Here is a 21,290-nt window from a genome sequence, read left to right as displayed (position 1 = left end):
TGCACCTGGAAAAGCTGCAGACACTCAACGCCAGCCCATGAAAGCAACCACGAGGGAGGCTATACCCTGTGGTACAGGATCAAAGCTACCCAAAACCATGGGAACCCACCTCTTACATCAGCATGACCTAGATGTGAGAGATGGAGTCAAAGGAGATCATTTTGGAACTTTAAGATTTGACTGCCTTGCTGGATTTCGGACTTGCATGGGGCCTGTAACCCCTTTGTTTTGGCCAATTTCTCCCATTTGGAATGACTGTATTTACCCAATGGCTGTACCCCCACTGTATCTAGGAAGTAACTAACTTGCTTTTGATTTTACAGACTCATAGGTGAAAGGGACTTGCCTTGTCTCACAGAAGATGTTGGACTGTGGACTTTTGAGTTAATGATGAAATGAGTTGAGACTTTGGGGGACTGTTGGGAAGGCATGATTGGTTTTGAAATGTGAAGATATGAGATTGGGAGGGGCCAGGGGTGGAATGATATGGTTTGGCTCTGTGTCCCCACCCAAATCTCATCTTGTAGCTCCCATAATTCTCACATGTGGGAGGGACCTGGTAGGAGATGACTGAATCATGGGGATGGGTCTTTCCTATGCTGTTCTCATGATAGTGAATGGGTCTCATGAGATCTGATGATTTTAAAAAACGGGAGTTTCTCTGTACAAGCTCTTTTGTTTTGCCTGCCACCATTCACGTAAGATGTGACTTGCTCCTCCTGCCTTCCACCATGATTGTGAACCCTCCCCAGCCATGTGGAACTGTAAGTCCAATTAAACCTTTCTTTTGTAAATTGCCCAGTCTTGGGTATGTCTTTATCAGCAACATGAAAATGGGCTAATACAGCTTTATTCATAATTGCGAAAACTGGAAGCAACCAAGATGTCCTTCAGTTTGTGGATAAATCATGGTACATCCAGATAACGGAATATTCAATGCTTAAAAAAAAGTGAGCTATCGAGCCATAGAAGAAACTTAGCTGCATATTACTAAGTGAAATAAGCCAGTCTGAAAAGGCTACATACTGTAGGATACCAAATATATGATATTCTAGAAAAGGCAAAATTGGAGGACAGTAAAATGATCAGTGGTAATCAGTGGTTATCAGGGGTTAGGAGGAGGGAAGGATAAATAGGCAGAGCAGAGGATTTTTAGGGCAGTGAACCAATCTACATGATACTGTAATGCTGAACACAAGTCATCGTACATTTGCCCCAACCACATAGAATATAGGACACCAAGAGTGAACGCTATGGTAAACTGTAGATTTTGGTTGATCTTGGTGTATCAATGTAGGTTTATCAATCGTAACAAATGTATCACTCTGGTGTTGGATGTTAGTCAGGGAAACTGCATATGTGTGGGGGCAGAGGATGTGTAAGAGCTCTTTTTACTTTCTGCACTATTTTTCCATGAACTTAAAACTTCTCTAAAAAGTACAGTCCATTTTAAAAAATGTATGTCATTCTAAGCCACTGACTTTTGGAGTGGTTCATTACATAGCAGAAGCTAACTGATACACTGGGTCAAACCTTGGGTGGGGAGGAGAATCAAAGGGAAATTGGGTCTCTGTCACTTCAGAATTCAGATACACAAATGAGAAAACATCCAATAAAATAACCATCATGGAATCCAGAAATAAGTTATATCCACACCTATAGTTTGGCATATTAGTTAAAACCAGACAACAAGCCAAGTCTAATATTTTACAAGGACACACTTCACCAGCCCCATTGCATGCTGTTTTAATTCCTTCGTGATTGTTAGGGAAGGGAATTACTTCTACTGAGGCCTGGCAACAAAATTCCTATTTCTAGAAGCTTCAAAATTGGATTACAATAGAGTGAATGCAATTCCTATGTTTACTTTTAAAGAGGCAGAGGGGATGAGATGTTTCAGCCTGAGCAGTTCAGTAGGTGCTTGTCTTCCTCTCACCACCTGATCTAGTACAGTCCCATGCCATCTGCACTAAAGAGGGGAGAAAAGGCAATATGGAAACGGCAGATTATCCAGAATCATTTATTTGGTTCTTTGGAATGTGTGAGCTCACCACCGCTCTGCTGCCTCCCCTTCACCCACCTTGCTCTCGGTCTTCTTCTCACACACCAGTGAGCACAAATTGGGCCCAGTCTCTTATTAAAAGTCTCTGACACTGATAACAAGGATTTCTCTGGATGTCAAGGATCATGTGCTGAGAACATTGCCTTGGAAGGTAAGACAAGAAAAATTCCCTGTAGATGAAAAACTGAAGTTGAGGGTCCTGAGGTCAGATTCCAGCCCCCAGCAAGTTGGGCCCTGATGGGCATGCAGGCTGAAATCCTTATCTAGCTCTGCAGCAGACTCTGGGAGTCAGAGATGAGGGGGAACAGAGCACAGCTTATTAACAGAGGGAGCTGGCAACGGCTTCAAATCAGCACAATATCCTGAATTGTTAAGAATTCCATCAAGGCTGTTAATTAGCTACTAACCATAAGCCTCTTGTCTTTGAATATGCTTCCTAATCCAACATGAAAATGACCCTAAATTACAGACTGATCCTGAAGTTGAACTGCTATACCTGATTCACTTTATTCATAATCTCCTTCCTATTCGTAGGACAACCCAGGGAGATAAAGTGATTTACCCTGGACCAGTGGTGGGACAGCTGTGCCCACCATGTGCTCATGCCGCTGCAGACAGCACAGGAACAATTAGAGAAGCTGTATCTATACATTTTCAAACATTTCTCTGGTTTCAATGAAACAATATTTCAAGGGGTAGACTTCCTCAAATTCTCCATTTGTGACTATATGGGTCAACAAATGGGAGGTATTAGGCTGAAATAAGTGTGCTTTTCTTTAATAGTAAAAATAGTGACAGAGGAATAGAAAGGTGTGTTAATATTTTGCCCCACAACCCAAAATCACACTATGATATTGGAACTTTTTTTTAATTATATTGTTTCTTTTACCAACATCAATAACATGCTGGCAAACAGATGCTGGCAAGAACACAAAGCAACCTGAACTCTCCTATACTGCTGATGGGAGTGCAAAATGGCACAGGGCATTTTTTTCCACAGAGAGCCTACTGTTTAACATTTACAGCTCGGCAGCGGGGGTGTGTGTGATGTGTATATCAGGTAGAGTTCTTAGTTGCAGACAACAGACTCTAGTTTAAGCAGATCGACAAAGAGGCATTTAGAGAATTTGAGAAGGTGGCTGCTCAGATGGGAAAGGGTTCCTTCAAGTAAGCCTGGGTCTTGCATAAACTGAGGGCTGAGAGTGAGTGTTGCATCACCATTCACCTCTCCCTGTGGGAACTGGAGACCTGCAAGTGTTGTGTGATCATCACTGATGCCCCAGGACACTGAGTCTTTACCAGAAACATGATTACGGGAACATCTGGGGCTGTCTATCCTGTCCTGACTGTTGCCTCCATTGATGAATCTAAACCCGTTATCTCCAAGATGGGCAGACCCATGAGCACACCCTTCTGGCTCACACTGAGTGTGAAACAAATAATTGTTGGTGTTAAGAAAATGGATTCACTGAGCCACCTTAACACCAGAAGAGATATGAGGAATTTATTAAGGAAGTCAGCACCTACATTAAGAAATTGCCTACACCCCAGACACAGAAGCATTTGGGCCAGTTATCAGTGGGAATGGTGACAGAAGGCTGCACCAGGTGCTCACATGCCTTGGCTCAAGGAATGGAAAGTCACCCGTAAAAATGGCCATGCCTGTGGAACCATACTGCTGGAAGCTCTGGATTGCATTCTACCATCAACTTGTCCAACTAACAAGCCCTTTTGTCTGCCCTTCAAGGATGTCCACAATATTGGTGGTATCAATACTGCCCCTGTGGGCCAAATGGAGACTGGTGGTCTCAAGCCTAGAGTGGATACTGCACCTTTGCTCAAGTCAACATCACAACTGAAGTCTGCTGAAATGCACTATTAAGCTTTGAGTGGAGCTCTTCCTGGGGACACAGTGGGCTTCAATGTCAACAACATGTCTGTCAAATATGCTTATTGTGGCAACCTTGTTGGTGACAGCACAAATGACCCATCAATGGAAGCAGCTGGCTTCACTGCTCAGGTGATTACCCTGAACCATCAAGGCCAAATCAATACTGGCTGTGCCGCTGTGCTGGATTGTCACATGGCTCTTATTGCTTGCAAGTTTGCTGAGCTGATGGAGAAGATTGGTCACCATTCTGGTGAGAAGGTGGAAGATGAACCCAAATTCTTCAAATCGGGTGATGCCGCCATTGTTGATATGGTTCTGTGTGTAGAGAGCTTCTCTAACCGTTTTCTTCTGGGTCCCTTTGCTGTTGATGATGTGATACAGACAGTTGCTGTGGATGTCATTAAAGCAGTGGACAAGAAGCCTGCAGGAGCTGGCAAGGCCACCAAGTCTGCCCAGAAATCTCAGAAGGCCAAATGAATATTAGCCCTAATACATGCCACCCAAGTCTTGATCAGTGGTGGAAAAAGTCTCAGAACTGTTTGTTTCAAGTGGACATTTAAGTTAATAGTAAAAGACTGGTTAACAATAAATGCATCATAAAACATCCAGAAGGAAAGGAGAATGTTTTGTGGACCATTTGTTTTTTTGTGTGTGTGACAGTTTTTTGAAGTTATTAGTTTTTAAAATCGATACTTATTAATCAGAATCTATTTGACCAAACATTGCTCACAGGATTTTAAGACCCATGAAAACAATGTTTAATGAGAAAAAAAAGGTCCAGTGTGACAAAATTAACCTAAAATTACATTTGCATGTAGGAGGGAAAAATGTTTTTTAATGATTGTTTTCATTCATTGGGTGAAAGCAGAGGCATTGAGTTAGATTTAGGTGATCGCTCCTAAATCACTATCAGACCCCAGAGATCCAAGTGAGCACCCCCAGGAACAGGCTGGACATCAGGAGACAGTGGGCATTGTTGCCTGCCTAGCACCTCCTCCACTTTTTGCCACAGTGCCTATCTTCTCCTTTGGGGTGCTCCCTTCTCCCCACCCACATGGTCCTATCAATCAAGTTTCCTGCCCACTTACCCACCGAAGCCCTGGAAACATGTCCCAAGTCAGGCCAGTGCTCCCCAAGAAATCTGAATCTTGAGCCAAATGACAAAAAGACCAAAAAAAAAAGTCAGCAAAAATAAAGTCGTTCCCATGGTAGTCCCCTCAAATGGCTGTCCATCAATCCCTGCTTCAGAGACTGCTCCCCACCCCCAGAGCTGCCCTGTTCCTGATGCTTTTGAGGTCTCATTGCAAAACTCCTCCACCAAGCCTGTGAGCTTTCTGACGCCCTTCTCATGGAAGGCTGTTCTGTTTAAGTTGGCTACAGTCTATTTCTGTTGTTTGCCACCAAAGATCACTAGCTGACATGCCAGTGCTGTAGTTGAGAGAGGCTTGCTTTTTTCCTATTGGGGCATGTTTTGGTTAATTCTTGCTCACCAGATCATGGGGTACGGTAGATCATTATAATAATGGCCCCTGATGAGTCCATGCCCATTTACAATGTTGCATTGCTCTCCCTCCCATCAAGACTTCACCCTTGGAGTTTATTTCTGTACCTCCTTGCATATGGGCTGGCTTTGTCTATTATTTTAACCAATAAAATATCGTGGAAGTGATGTGTGTGGTTTCCTGAGTCTAGGCCTTAAGAGACCTTGCAGCTTCCATCTTCAACTTCTTGGAACCTGAGACTGCCATGCTGTGAGGAAGCCCATGCTGGCCTCCTGGATGATTAGTGGCCATTTAGAGAACTGAGGCATCCCGCCAACAGCCAGATGTGTGAGTGAGGGCATCTTGGACTCTGCAGCCCAGCTTAATCATAAGATGACAACAGTCATGTGTGTATACCCAGATGAGACCAGCAGAAAAACTACCAAGACTGCCAACCCACAGAAATGTGAGAAATAATTAATTGTTGTATTTTAAGCCACTAAGTTAGACAATCAATTGATGAGGAAAGAAATGGAGCACAGGACACAGCAGCTATGAAACACTGGTAGGAGTGGCAGCAGTGGCAGCAGTGGCAGCAGCATCATGTGCAGGGCTGGGGTGTGTATATGCGTGTGCGGAGGGCAAACTGGAGTGGAAATGGACTCCAGCTGCAAGAAACAGTCAATATGTTAATGATGGAGGATGTCCAGGTTCTTGGCGTCTTGAACAAAGAATTGGACACAACGCACAAACAAAGCAAGGAAGGAATGAAGGGTTTTATTGAAAATGAAAGTACACTCCACAGTGTGGGAGCAGGCCTGAGCGTAGGAGCTCAAAGGCCCTGTTACAGAGTTTTTGTGAGTTTAACTACCCTCTACTTGGGGCACACCCTATGTAAATGAAGAGGATGAAGTAAAGTTACAAAGTCATATACGGCGTATGCCTTTTAGTTATTTCTGTGGTTTACAATAACTTAACTCTAATTGTAATTGGTAACATATACTTAGACATTAGAATTTTAGAAATCCTATAAAATTTCAGAATATATATTAGTATTATTCACAAAAATGTAACCTAAAGAAGATTGAGCATCATTTTGGCAATCCCATGTACCTGAACATGTCAAATAATCCTGTTTACCTCTCTTATCTGGACATTTCGGGGGCCTTCTGAAGTGTTTGAAAAGCCAGGTGCCAGGGAAGACAATTTTGAAACTGAAGTTTGATTTTGGGAATTACAGATTACCACAAGTTATTTATTTTGCCAAAATCACGACTCAGAAATTTTAAAGAAGCAAAAACCTTATAACCCTTTTGAATTTAGTCAACATGTTCACACAGAGAACCTCTTCTGTAAGATTAATTTTCACAATTTTTCCACCACTTTTTTGAACCTTCAGCTTTCCTTATCTAACTTAAAACAATCCTTTAACCCTCAGCAAAAGTTTACATTTCCATGCCTTCATATACCCTTTTACTAAAAAAAAAGAAACACACATTTTACTGTTCTTACACACCTTACAGACAATAAATTAAAGAACATGAAACTTCCTGAAGTTGACACTCATGCAATAGTTTAGTAAAAGGAGGTCCCTAATCTTAGGAAATACACATTAAGGTATTTAGGGGTGAGTAACCATGAGATGTGTAAATTACTGTCAAGTATGAAGGTAATTTATCCTTGAATGGGTTCAGGAAAAAATGTATATATGCAAAGGGGGTGGAAAGAAATAATAAATGTAGGAAAATGTCAGCAATAGGCAAATCTGAATAAAGTACACAGGATATATTTTGTACTATTCTTGAAACTTTTCTGCAAGTTTGAAATTGTTTTCAAATAAAAAGCTTTAAAGTAATCTTTTAAGTCATTTATCATAGCAGTTTGTAATCCTACATTCCTGGATATCCAGAGATTTTTCTCCATATTTTTACTCTCTTCCATATTGTTGACCCCAAAATGCCAAAATACAGTCTGTTATTCTTGTTAATAAGGACTGATTTTCAGAGTGGTGAGTTTGCTAAAATGGGTGATCATCATCTTGGGGAAAGAGGGGCATCTGAAGCAGCCTGTGTAAGGAAATTGACCCCACTCTAGGTGGAGCCAAATGGGTGCCGGAGTTGGGGGGATCAATGATTATGCGCAGGGTCGTCACTCTCCAATCAAAGCACAGCCACTGCTTGGCTCCCTCTGGGATCCACCTCTGGGCAGGGAGGGCTTCCTCTTTCCATGTCCTCATGCAGAAGCAGCCCTCTTCAGGAAGTAGTAAGAAATGTGAGGAGAACATTATTTGCCGTCAGTTATCCACGAGGTATTTCTGTTTCCTTGTTCAGCAGCAACACTTGCATCAATGTGTGCCAGAAAGAAAACCAAAAACTGAATAGAGTTGCGTGGCCAGGGAGTCCCAGCAGGCCCCTCTCATGGTCTCTCACTCCTGATCTGCCCTCAGCCCACAGCTAGTGAAACACATTTCTGGAGTCAAGGGTTTGGAGAGAACACAGCCATAGCGAGCACAGTCGTCCACTTCCAGCCCCCTACTTCCCTCCACTGTGACAGCATCAGTGAAGCAGTTGGTATCTCGCTGTTCCTGTTCACACGAATTATTGTCTTGAAGTCTCACAGCAAACCATTGAGGGAGGCATAGCCGCCGTACAAATATGAGAGATGCAGAGGTCAAATGGCTTGAAAGGGTCAGGCCTCTAATAACTTGCACAGGACGGAAGCCAGACCTGGTTCTGGTAATGCTGAGCTCTGGGGCATAAAGTTTCCCACTTCACATACCGAGCAACCCCCACCAACAATTTCCTTGGGTTCCACCCCATTTATTATACCACAGAGAAGGCAAAGCCTATCCCTGTGCTTGGCCCAGAAAAGGAAGACAAGACCCCTAGACCAAATCCCATTTTCTCTGGAATACCACCAAAAATGGTGCAGGGTCTGGAGTGCTGGCATTGCCCTCAGATGCTGCTCCAATGTAACTGAATAACCTGTTAATGGACAATAAGACTACAATGAAAAAGACTTGCAAGGTCTTGAATGGGGCATTATGTCTGGGTACTAGGCCTTCCTTGAGATTCTCAGAACACTCTGCTTCTCCAGGTTTGTTCTCTAGGTACACCTTGATATAAGCTGTCTGTTGTTGCCTGGACATCTCCCACATGTCCCAGACCACCAACCAAGCTTCCCTGGAAACTCTCCTCAGCTATCCCTTCCACCAAAGGCTTGGGAATTCTTGCTGGATCATCTCAGGAGACCTTGTTGCCACCTGTACATAAGCACTCTCCACATTGTTGTGGCTGTGTGTCTGTCTGTCCATCCATTTTCTCAGCAGACTGTAAATCCTTTCATCAGGGCTCAGTGACATTTGTCCGTATGTGTCCAGAAACTAGCACAGTCGCCAACATAGACTGTTGAATAAATGAATGAATGAACAAACAAATTAGTGAGCCCCAGGATTCTTAGTTTTGAACCATGGCCCAGTCACTTTCTTTGATCTTGAGCAAGTCAGTTGCCTTCTAGGTGGCTTCATCTGTGCAGTGGTGAAGAATCTTCTCTGGAACACATCTGTTCCAGAAAAAAAGTAACATCTGCTAGAGCATTTTCAAATGCAAGATACCGTTCCCATGTGCATTATCCTTATGGCTTTAAGGAAGAAGGGCATGATCGAAGAGCTTTATAAGGTGGAAGGCACAATGTAAAATCTAGTACACCTGTGGTTCTCAGCCTCAGCTGATCATCAGAGCCACCTACGAAATTTCACTGGCTTTGGATGCAGCCTGGGCACCAGGATTTTCAAAACTTCCCCAGGTGGCTGTAATATGCAGCTTAGATTGAGACCACTGGTAGACTCAGACATGTGATGCTTGCCACTCTCCTATTCGGAATAGACTAAAGCAGTGGCTCTCAAAATTTAGGCACATTACTATTAGCTGGAGGCTTGTTAAAACCTAGATTTCTGGAAAGAAGGGGCAAAGCAAGATGGCCAAATAGAAGTCTCCAGCAATCGTTCCCCCACCTGTTTGAAATGCTTGTTCCCCAGTACCATAAAGAAATAGCACTTGAACATAAATTTAAGTTACTCATCAAGGCCATTTTTACTTTCTGCAGAAAGGGTACACTCACCAGCAGTTTTGCCACGAGAGTACACCGAACAAAGGAGATAGCGTTATTTATAATCTGATGCATCCACCCTACTGCTGTGTCTGGTTTTCATTGGCTGGAACGGGACCTCACAGTCTGTATTTGTCCCGATTGGCTGGCAACTTAGAACTTTTTAAAAAGAGGCAAAGGCAGAGGAGAACAAAGGAAGGAGGAAGTAACTTGTGGAATGCTGAGAAAGGTAAAAACACCTTCAAATAAGGAAGAGGAACAGGCTATGAGCTAATGCTTGCTTGGATCAGAATAAGCATGCCAGCATATTTAGGCTAAATTGTGGGAGCTAAGAACATAAAGTACATTGATTTATTTATCACAGCTAGCAGATATTTAAGAATGTTAGCACAGGTCTTTGAATAAATTTTGCTTCTAAGAGAAGTTACTATTTATTCCTAATTAAATGGGGAGGAAAGTCTTTGAAGAGGACCCTCTACTTTACTTTTTATAATTCCCCCTCTTTTTATTTCATAATTCCTCTTCAAACTTGTTTAATATGTTTTAACTTAATTGCTTGGCTTGACCTCCTAAGAGAAGTAATTTTTCGGCTAGCAGATATTTAAAAATGTTAGCACAGGTCTTTGAATAAATTTTGCTTCTAAGATAAGTCACTATTTATTACTAGTTAAATGGGGAGGAAAGTCTTGGAAGAGGAACCGCTACTTTACTTTTTACACACCCAACAGAGGAACACCAAATTGAACAACTATCTACACAAAAAGACATCTTCATAAAAACCAAAAATCAGGTAAATGATCACAATACCTGGTTTAAACATCATATTAAGGAAAGAGGCACCAAAGAGGGTAGGAAAGACAGCCTTGAGTTGCCTTTATCACCCCTCCTCTATCCCCTGGCAGTAGCCACATGGTGCGGAGAGAGAATCTGTGCACTTAGAGGAGGGAGAGTGCAGTGATTATGGCACTTTGCATTGAAACTCAGTGCTGCCCTGTCACAGTGCAAAGCAACACTGGGCAGAAATCAGCTGACATTTATGGAGACAGCTTTTAGACCAGCCCTAGCCAGAGGAGAATCGCCCATCCCAGCGGTTGGAACCTGAGTTCCAGCAAGCCTCACTACTGTGGACTAAATTGCTCCGGGTTCTAAATAAACTTGAAAGGCAGTCTGAGCCACAAGGACTGCAATTCCTGGGCAAGTCTTGATGCTGTGCTGGGCTTGGAGTCAGTGGACTTGGTGTGCACATGACTTAGGGAGGCAACAGCTGAGGGAGTATTTGCATGTCCTCCCTCAACCCCAGGCAGAGAAGCTAACTCCAGGAGAGATTACTTCTCTCTGCTTGAGGAGAGGAGAGGGGAGAGTGAGGAGGACTTTGTCTTGCAATGTGGACACCAGCTCAGCCACAGTAGATAAGGCAATAGGCATTCCAGGCCCTAGCTCCCAGATGACATTTCTAGACACAGCCCAGACCTTAAAGACCTTCAAGGGAAGGACCCAGTCTTGACAAGATTTATGACCTGCTGACTAAAGAGCCCTTGGACCCTGAATAATTGGCAGTGGTAGCCAGGCAGTACTCGCCACAGGCCTTGGGTGAGACTCAGAGCCATACTGGCTTCAGGTGTCAATCAGCATATTGCCAACTGTGGTGGCTGTGAGGAAAGCCTATTTCAGCTTGAGAAAAGGAGGGAAGAGCAAAGGGGAGTTTTTCTTGCAGCTCCACCACAGTGGAGTAGAGAACCAAGTAGGCTCCTGGGCCTGCTGATTCTAGGCCTTTGCCCTTAGGCAGAATTTCTGGACCTGCCCTGGGCCAGAGGGGAGCCCACTGCCCTGAAAGGAGAGTCTCAGGACTGACAGCATTCACCACACACTGACTGGAGAGCCCTTGGGTCTTGAGTGACCATCAGCAATAGCCAGACACTATTTACCACGGGCCTGTGGTAATGGTGGCCATAAGAGGAGACTCCTCTGCTTGAGGAAAGAAAAGAGAAAGGTGGGAAGGACTTTGTCTTGGGCTTTGGTACCAGCTCAGCCACAGTAGAATAGAGCACCAGGTAGATTCCTAAGGTTCCCAACTCTAGGCCCTGGCTCCCAGACAGCATCTCTGCTGGTCCCAGGCTTGGGGAACTCATTGCTCTGAAGTGAGGGACACAGGCCTGGCTGGATTTGCCACCTGCTGATTGAGGAGTCCTTGGGGCCCTAAGTGAACATTGGTAGTAACCAGGCAGTGGTCACAGCAGGCGTTGGGCAAGACCCAGTGCTGTGCTGGCTTTGAGTCTGACCCAGTGTAGACCCTGTTGTGGTGGTCACGGCGGTGCTTGTGTCATCCCACCCCCAGCTCCAGGCAGCTCAGCACAGGGAGAGAGACTCCATTTGTTTAGGGGAAAGTAAAAAAAAAGAACAAAAGTCTCTGCCTGATAATCCAAAGAATTCTCCTGGATCTTACCCAAGACAATCAAGGCAGTACTTCTATAAGTCTGCAGGAGCCACAGCACTACTGAGTTTGGGGTGCCGCTAAAGCAGATATGGTTGCAGTGACCGAAGACTTAGATCGCAACACCCAAGCCCCTTTGAATACTTGGAAAGCCTTCTCAAAAAGAAAGGGTAAAAGCAAGCCCAGACCACAAAAACTATGATCAATACCTAACTCTTTAATGCTTAGCCACCAACAAACATCCACAAGCATCAAGACCATCCAGGAAAACATGACCTCACCAAATGAAAATAAATAAGGCACGAACAATTAATCCTGGAGATACAGAGATATGTGACCTTTCAAAGAATTCAAACAGCTGTTCTGAGGAAGCTCAATGAAATCCAAGATAACACAGAAGAGGAATTCAGAATCCCATCAGATAAATTGAACAAAGAGATTGAAATAATTAAAAAGAATTAAGCAGAAATTCTGGGGCTGAAAAATGCAATGGACATACTGAAGAATGCATCAAAGCCACTTTCTCTCTCTCTCTCTCTCTCTCTCTCTCTCCCTCCCTCCCTTCCTCTCTCTTTCTCTTTTTTGAGACAGGGTCTTGCTCTGTCACCCAGGCTCTCTCTCTCTCTCTTTTGAGACAGGGTCTCTCTCTGTCACCCATGATTGTAGTGGTGCAATCATGGCTCACTGCAGCGTTGACCTCCTGGGCTCAAGTCATCCTCCCCACTCAGCCTCCTGAGTAGCTGAGACTACAGGTGTGCACCACAGTGGGCTAATTTTCTGTTGTTGTTTGTTTGTTTTGTAAAGACAGGGTTTTGCCTTGTTGCCCAGGCTGGTTTCAAACTCCTGGGCTCAAGCAATCCACTTGCCCCAGCCTCCCAAAGTGCTAGGATTACAGGCAGGAGCTGCCACACCCAGCCCAGAGTCTATAAACAGCAGAATTGATCAAGCGGAAGAAAGAATTAGTGAGCCTGATGACAGGCTATTTGAAGATACACAGGAGACAAACAGAAAGAATTTTTTTAAAATGAAGGCTGCCTACAAGATCTGGAAAATAGTCTCAAAAGGGCAAATCTAAGAGTTATTGACCTTAGAAAGGAAGTAGAGAGAGAGATTGGGGTAGAATGTTTATTCAAATGAATAATAATACAGAATTTTCCAAACCTAGAGAAAGATGCTAGTATTCAAGTACAAGAAGGTTATAGAACACCAAGCCGATTTAACCCAAAAAAGACTACCCAAAGACATTTAATAATCAGACTTCCAAAGGTCAAGGGTAAAGAAAGAATCCTAAAAGCAGCAAGAGAAATAAACAAATAATATACAGAAAAGCTCCAATACGTCTGGCAGCAGACTTCTCAGTGGAAACCTTACAGGCCAGGAGAGTGGCATGACATATTTAAAGGGCTGAAATAAAAAATTTCATTCTAGAATAGTATACCCAGTTAAGGTATCCTTCAAACATAGAGAAAAAATAAAGGCTCCCCAGACCAAAAAAAGAAAAGAAAAGAAAAAGCTGAGGGATTTCATCAACACCAGACATGTCCTACAAGAAATGCTAAAGGGAGTCTTCCAATCTGAAAGAAAAAAACATTAATGGCCAATAAGAACTCATCTAAAGGTAAAAGAAAAGAAAACAAACCAATAAAAAAACTCCCTGGTAATACTAAGTACACAGAAACACAGAATATTATAATATTGTAATTGTGGTGTATAAACTACTCATATCTTGAGTAGAAAGGCTAAAACTGGTCCTATGAAAAATAACAACTTTTCAAGACATAAACAGTATAATAAGATATAAATAGAAACAACAAAAAGTTAAAAAGTGAGGGGATGAAGTTAAAGTGTAGAGATTTTATTAGTTTTCCCTTTGCTTGTTTGCTTTATGCAATCAGCATTAAGTTGTCATCAGTTTAAAATAATGTGTTATAAGATATTATTCGTAAGCCTCATGGTAACCTCAAATAAAAAAAAAATACAACAGATACACAAAAAAATAAAAATCAAGAAATTAAAACATCACCTGAGAAAATCACCTTGACTAAAAGGATGACTGGAAAGAAGGAAAGAAGAAAGAGAAGACCACAAAACAATCATAAAACAAATAGCAAAATAGAAGTAAGTCCTTACTTATCAATAATAACATTGAATGTAAATGAACTAAATTATCCAATAAAAAGACATAGAGTAGCTGAATGGATTAAAAAACAAGATCCAACAATCTGTTGCCTACAAGAAACACACTTCAGCTATAGACACACATAGACTAAAAATAAAGGGATGGAAAAATGTATTCCATGCCGACGGAAACTTAAAAAGAGCAGGAGTAGCTGTTCTCATGTGAGACAAAATAGAGTTCAAGACCAAAACTATAAAAAAAGACAAAGAACGTTATTACATATTTATAAAGAGGTCAATTCAGCAAAAAGACATAACAATTCTAAATATATATGCACCCAACACTGAAGCACCCAGATATGTAAAGCAAATATTATTAGAGCTAAAGAGAAAGACAGATCCCAATGCATTAATAGCTGAAGACTTCAACACGCCACTCTCAGCATTGGACAGATCACCCAGACAGAAAATCTGCAAAGATAAATTGTACTTAATCTGCACTATAGACCAAATGGACCTAATAGATATTTACAGAACATTTCATCCAATGGCTGCAGAATGCACATTTTTCTCCTCAGCACATGGATCATTCTCAAGGATAAACCATATATTAGACCACAAAACAAGTATTAAAACATTCAAAAACATTGAAATTATATCAAATATCTTCTCTGGCCACAACGGAATAAAACTACAAATCAATAACAACAATAATTTTGGAAATCATATAAACACATAGAAATTAAACAATGTGCTCCTCAATGACCAGTGGGTCCAGAAAGAAATTAAGCACAAAATTTAAGAATTTCTTGAAACAAATGAGGATGGAAACGCAACATGCCAAAAACTATGGGATACAGTGAAAGCAGTACTAAGAGGAAAGTTTGTCGCAATAAGCATGTACATCAAAAAAGTAGAAAAACTTCAAATAAACAACCTAATGATGAATCTTAAATAAATAGAAAAGCAAGAGTAAACAAAATCCAAAATTAGAAGAAAGAAATCATAAAAATCAGAGCAGAAATAAATGAAATTTAAATTTAAAAAATACAAAAGATCAACAAAAGGAAAAGTTGATTTTTTGAAAAGATAAACAAAATCAACAAACCTTTAACCCAACTAAGAAAAAAGATAGAAGACTCAAATAAATAAAATCCGAGATGAAAAAGGAGACATTGCAACTGATACCACAGAAATTCAAAGGATTATTAGAGGATACTATGAACAACTATATATCAATAAATTGGAAAAACTGTAAGAAATGGATGAATTCCTAGACACGTACAACCTACCAAGATTGAACCATAAAGAAATCCAAAACCTGAACAGATAAATAACAAGTAATGAGATAAAAGCCATATTAAAAAGTATCTCAGCAAAGAAAAGCCTGGGACCCAATGACTTCACTACTGAATTTTACCAAACATTTAAAAAACTAATATCAATCCTACTCAAACTATTCCAAAAAATAGAGGAGGGAATACTTTCAGAATTATTCTGTGAGGTCAGTATTACCCTGATACCAAAACCAGACAAAGACATATCAAAAAAATTAAACAACAGGCCAATATTCACGATGAACACTAATGCAAAAATTCCTCAACCAAATACTAGCAAACCAAATTCAACAACACATTAAACAGATCATTCATCACGAGCAAGTGGGATTTATCCCAGGGATACAAGGATGGTTCAATATACACAAATCAATCAATGTAATACATCAAAGAAACAGAATGAAGGACAAAAAATTCATATGATCATTTCAGCATCATTTCAATTGATGCTAAAAAAAAAAGCATTTGATAAAATTAAATATCCCTAAAAAAAACTGGGTATAGAAGGAACATATCTCAACATCATTGATCATCCAAGATATGCAAATCAAAGCTAAAATGAAATATCATCTCACCTAAGTTAATATGGTTTTTATCCAAAAGAAAGGCAGTTACAAATGCTGGCAAGGATGTGGAGAAAAGAGGACCCTCACACATTGTTGGTGGGAATATAAAGAGTATAATCAGTACAGAGAACAGTTTGGAGGTTCCTCAAAAAACTAAAAATAGAACTACCACATGACCTAGCAATCCCACTGTTGGGTACATAACCAAAAGAAAGGAAATTAGTATATCTAAGAGATATTTGCACTCCCATGTTTATTGCAGCACTATTCACAATACCCAAGATTTAGAAGCAACCTGCGTCTACCAACAGGTGAATGGACAAAGAATATGTGGTACTTATACACAATAGAGTGATATTCAGCCATACAAAAGAATGAGACCACGTCATTTGCAAAACATGGATGGAGCTGGCCATCATTATGTTAAGTGAAATAAGCCAGGCAGAGAAAGACAAACATTGCATGTTCTCACTTATTTGTGGGAGCTAAAAAAATTAAAACAATTGACCTTATAGAGATAGAGAGTACAATGATGGTTACCAGAGGCTAGGAAAAGTAATGGTGGGGACGGTAGTGGGGATGGCTAATGGGTAAAAAAGTTAGATAGAATGAATAAGATTTAGTATTTGATAGCACAACAGCGTGACTACAGTCAATAATAATTTAGTGTGCATTTTAAAATAACTAAAAGAGTATAATTGGGTTGTTTGTAACACAAAGAAAGAATAAATGCTGGAGGTGGTGAATACTCCATTTACCCTGATGTGGTTATTATGCATCACATACCTGTATCAAAATATCTCATGTACCCCATAAATATATATACCTACTATGTACCCACAAAAATAAAGATAAATGAGTAAATACCTAGATTTCTTGGCTGCACCCTCAGTTTCTGATTCAGCAGGCTGGAGTGGTGAGAAGGGGAGGGATTCAAATGAGAGCAATGTTCAGTGCACATTCACAAGTAAAATAATCATTGTGTGAAGGCGCTGGTGACCAGTTAGACATGGCGCCACAGCTCAGCACCTCCTTCCTGCACTGAGTTGTCCTGGGGGCAGCATGGTGGGAGCAGGGCTATAAGAACAGGCTCTGGGACCGGATGGCCTGGCTTTGAATCCTGACACCACCACCTCCTAACGGAGCGATTTTGATTAAGTTCCTTTTGGGAGACAATTCTCTGTGGGTCTCTATTGTTTCTTCATAGCTGGTGAGCTGTGGTATTGGCCACCTCTGTTCTAGGACTCTTTCCAAGGATGTTTCTATAGTCAGCAGCCCTGGAAGAGAGAGAGTGGCTCTCTCAGGGCAAAGACAGAAGATTTGGATTCTCTACACTTGGGATTCTTCTGTAGCACAACCCACTGTGTGTGAAGGTGTCACCTTTTGAAGTTAAGGTTAGGCAGCTGGCATAAACGTTGACACTAGATCCTGCTGTTGTTGTAATAAAGCTCAGCCCTGACCCTGGCCCAGCATCTCCTGTCTCCTGCCAGCACCCAGGATACTGCAGCAGACTGTCTACTGGTTAGTAGAGTAAGATTCCAGACCCTTCACAGTTCCTGACAGCGACTTCATTTCTCTATCTCAACTTCCTCAACTGTAAAATGGGAATAATGAAAGAGATGTGGGGATTACAAGAGCTGACACAGGTACGGGTCTTAGACTAGCTTCTGGCCATGGCTACGGGTTCAAATTCAGTTAGTTATTTCATCTACTCTTGTAAGCAAATGTTTCAAACTCAAAAAAGGCAAAATAAATATCATAAAAGGGGACTCAAAGCCCAGTAGGTGAGGAGATAGCCTTACGAGGGACTCTGAATGAACTGAGGTTTCAAAAGCTCTGAGAGAACTTGAAGATGTGCACATGGGGCAGTTACCACTGACAACTTTTAAAAATATTCTGAAGAGGCCGGGCACAGTGGCTTACATCTGTAATCCCAGGACTTTGGTAGGCCAAGGTGGGCGGATCACCTGAGGTTGCGAGTTCAAGACCAGCCTGACCAACATGGAGAAACCCCGTCTCTACTAAAAATACAAAAAATTAGCCAGGCATGGTGCTGCATGCCTGTAATTCCCGCTACTGGGGAGGCTGAGGTAGGAGAACCACTTGAAGCTGGGAGGCGGAGGTTTCGGTGAGTGCGCTACTGCACTCCAGCCTGGGCAACAAGAGTGAAACTCCTTCTCAAAAAAAAAAAAAAAAAAAAAAATCTGAAGAGAGGGGACAGAAAACTGAACAAGTGAAAAAATCCCAGTTTCAACAAGATGGATCCCAGACACTGCAGACAGCCCAGTTAGATGTGGGCTCCTAAAATCATTCTAGAATAGATGATTAAACAGATGGCTCATGAGCCTGTGGAAAAGAACACAGTGATCATTGGAATTGAGAATGAATTCACAAATAACGCACTGTGCGGAACTAATATTTTTTGACAGGATCATTGAATTAATCAGAATACTGTGAAAACAGTATGGCCTGATTTCAGCAAGAATGGGCAACATGGGAAGGAGGAATGAGGGTTGGATGGGAATTGAAGTAATGCACCTATTGATCTGAAAGAGGATTCCAAATGGAGTGCCAGCTCTATCCTGTGAACTGTGTTTAGCCAAGACTTAAAGACAGAGAAAACAGGTCCGAGGTTGACTCAAAGCTGAGAGGAATCACCAACGTGACACTGGAAATATTTCAATAGACCAGACCACAGGCCCAGCCCAACAGGCATAAGATCAAGTTCTTTTGGTTCTTCACTGGTGGAGGACAGTGGTTACATGGAGTAAACCTGGGGGTTCAGTGACCTGCAGACACAGGCTTAGTGGGAGCCAGAGATGTGATGCAGCCACAGGAACGGGGACTGTTCACACTGTGCTGACTTTGAGCCTCCTCTTCCTTTAACCCTTACGACCATGCTCCAAGTGGCAAGCACTTCCTTCTTCGGACTGATGAGGGAACAGAAGCATAGAAGGCTGAATAATTGAATAAACTGTCCTGAGGCCATGCAGCAGGTCAATAGCAAGGCCATGATTCGACCCCAAGTCTGTGCAACCCCATGGCCTGTCGAGACCACAACACCACTGTCCACATCGTGGGCCTTCATCACACCACATTGGCAGAGCTGCATCCCGTTCTCTAGGGTCGCTTGACAGTCATATCACATAAGAAACTGCTGAAGAACTAGAACAAATCAGCCTGGAGAAGACAAGCAGTGGGGCATGATAGAACCTAAACGCATTATCATGACTTACAAGACCTCTGCGGTCCAGGCCCTGCTCACCTACGAAGTCTTGTTTACGTCCCTGTTCCTCTACGTGCTCCCTCTCTCCCCAAGTCCAGTCCTACCGACCTGCCAGCAGACGTCGAAACTCCCCTCCTCTCACACCTGTGGCAGCTCCGCCGGTTGTTTCACACTCCTCTATACCCTCCTGTCACCTGGCCAACTCTTCCTACTGAACTCTGCCCCCTTGGGAGGCCACCTTTTCAGACCCCGGCCTGGGTCCAAGCCCGTCTCTCTGCTGCAGGGAACTGTCAGCTGTGGCATCTTCAACAGACCACCCCTAATGTGTTTCCTGCTCAGTGATGGAGCCTCTAACTCATCCACCCTCAGAGAACATTCAAAAACAAGTTATTTTTAAGGCCCCTACAAATAATAAGCATATTATCAAAACTAACATAGTAATTTAGATTTAACAAACCTAAAATACCATCACTAATAGATACTTTCCTAATGGAAATTTAAGGTTTTGTTTCCTAGAACCTCTAAAAATTTAGAGGTTGGTGTCTGTACCCTAGGAGAGAATGAAAACATCATCTGCAGAAGACAGACTCCCCTCAAAACAGGGAAACAGGGCTTTCCCTCTTCTTTTTTTCTTTCTTTCTTTTTTTTTTGACAGTCTTGCTCTGTCGCCCATGCTGGAGCGCAGTGGCGTGATCTTGGCTCACTGCAAGCTCCACCTCCTAGGTTCACCCCATTCTCCTGCCTCAGCCTCCCGAGTAGCTGGGACTAAGGCACCCGCCACCACGCCCGGCTAATTTTTTGTATTTTTAGTAGAGACGGGGTTTCACTGTGTTAGCCAGGATGGTCTTGATCTACTGACCTCGTGATCCGCCCACCTCGGCCTCCCAAAGTGCTGGGATTACAGGTGTGAGCCACCGCGCCCGGCCTCCCTCTTCTTTTCTGATGCAGCCAGTGGGTGGCTTTACTTTTGATATTATTCCATGTCTTCTGAGATGAGGGTGTTTAACTCTATTTTTAAAGGACCTGAATCAATAACGAACAACAAATTAAGAATTCTTAAAGTGACTGGCTGAAAAACGGCAGAAAATCTGACAAACCAGAGATAGAAAAGATTGCCTCTCTGGCTTTGGAGTTACTCAAATGATACCATATCAAAGGAAATAGGGTGTTTGCGGAACTATTTGTTCCTTATGATCAAATCAATGAAATGCCAAATTGTCCATATATATGCCAGCTGGCACCCATCTGAGCCAGGACACTGCTTGGTAGAGAAAATGCCCTCCCTGGGACCACTAACCATGAGGTGCTGCTATGGACATCCAGCCCCTAAAGATGCCTTTATTTGGTCTATGTTTTGTGTAGCCACAAGAGCTTGGTCTCCTGTAAAGTAAACCACCAAAGGCAAGATTAAATGGGCCCTGCTATGCAGTGTTATCGGCACAGCACTCTGTTTAAAGTCCTGGGTCTGTGATCTGCCAAGGCTTCTCAGAAAAGCCATACATGGTACGATTCTCCTCTCCCATCCTCATTCAAATGATGTTTTAATGGACAATAAACAGTATGCTTTATAAATAAGCAGAAAGAAGGAGGCAGAGATGTTGGGAGAGATGTAAAGACTGAGAGATTTATTCTCCACAAGAATGCCACCCAAAATCTAATTTTAGCCATTAGTTTCAAAGCAACTAGGAAAGGACCTTCAGGAGTGTAGGTGGGGGTGGAAATTAACCACCTTTTTGAGGCAGCTGCAGATATTATGGGGTTTCTTCTTGAGCTTTCATTTTTCTCTATAATCTGGCCCTGTGGTTAGATCTGACCCTCTTAGGCCAGACTTCGGTGTATTCGCTGCTATTTCTCTGATCCCAGGAGTTGAAAGTGATTTTCAGGATGATGGAAAAGTTCTCTTCAATCCAAAATGTTTACAAAAGTAGTAAACGCTTTCTTTACCATGTTCCTGCATACTGTGAGGAAGATGTTTTAATTAATCAAAGATCCCCCTCACATACATAGGCTCAGAATTTCTGCTCAAACACCAAAAGCTCCCAACATCACCTTCCACTTTTGAATCATGTTG

The 21,290-nt window shown here is 42.2% G+C and overlaps 1 pseudogene; it reads left to right on the top strand.

Moving 5' to 3' along the window:
- Positions 1–3,368: 3,368 nt before the first annotated feature.
- LOC100988312 (putative elongation factor 1-alpha-like 3) lies at positions 3,369–4,457 on the top strand (annotated as a pseudogene).
- The last annotated feature ends 16,833 nt before the right edge of the window (positions 4,458–21,290 follow it).

Source organism: Pan paniscus, chromosome 21 (assembly GCF_029289425.2).
Source record: "Pan paniscus chromosome 21, NHGRI_mPanPan1-v2.0_pri, whole genome shotgun sequence".
Lineage (NCBI taxonomy): Eukaryota > Metazoa > Chordata > Mammalia > Primates > Hominidae > Pan > Pan paniscus.
The sequence above is the reverse complement of the archived record's forward strand: the minus strand, read 5'-3'. Positions and strand labels throughout refer to the sequence as shown.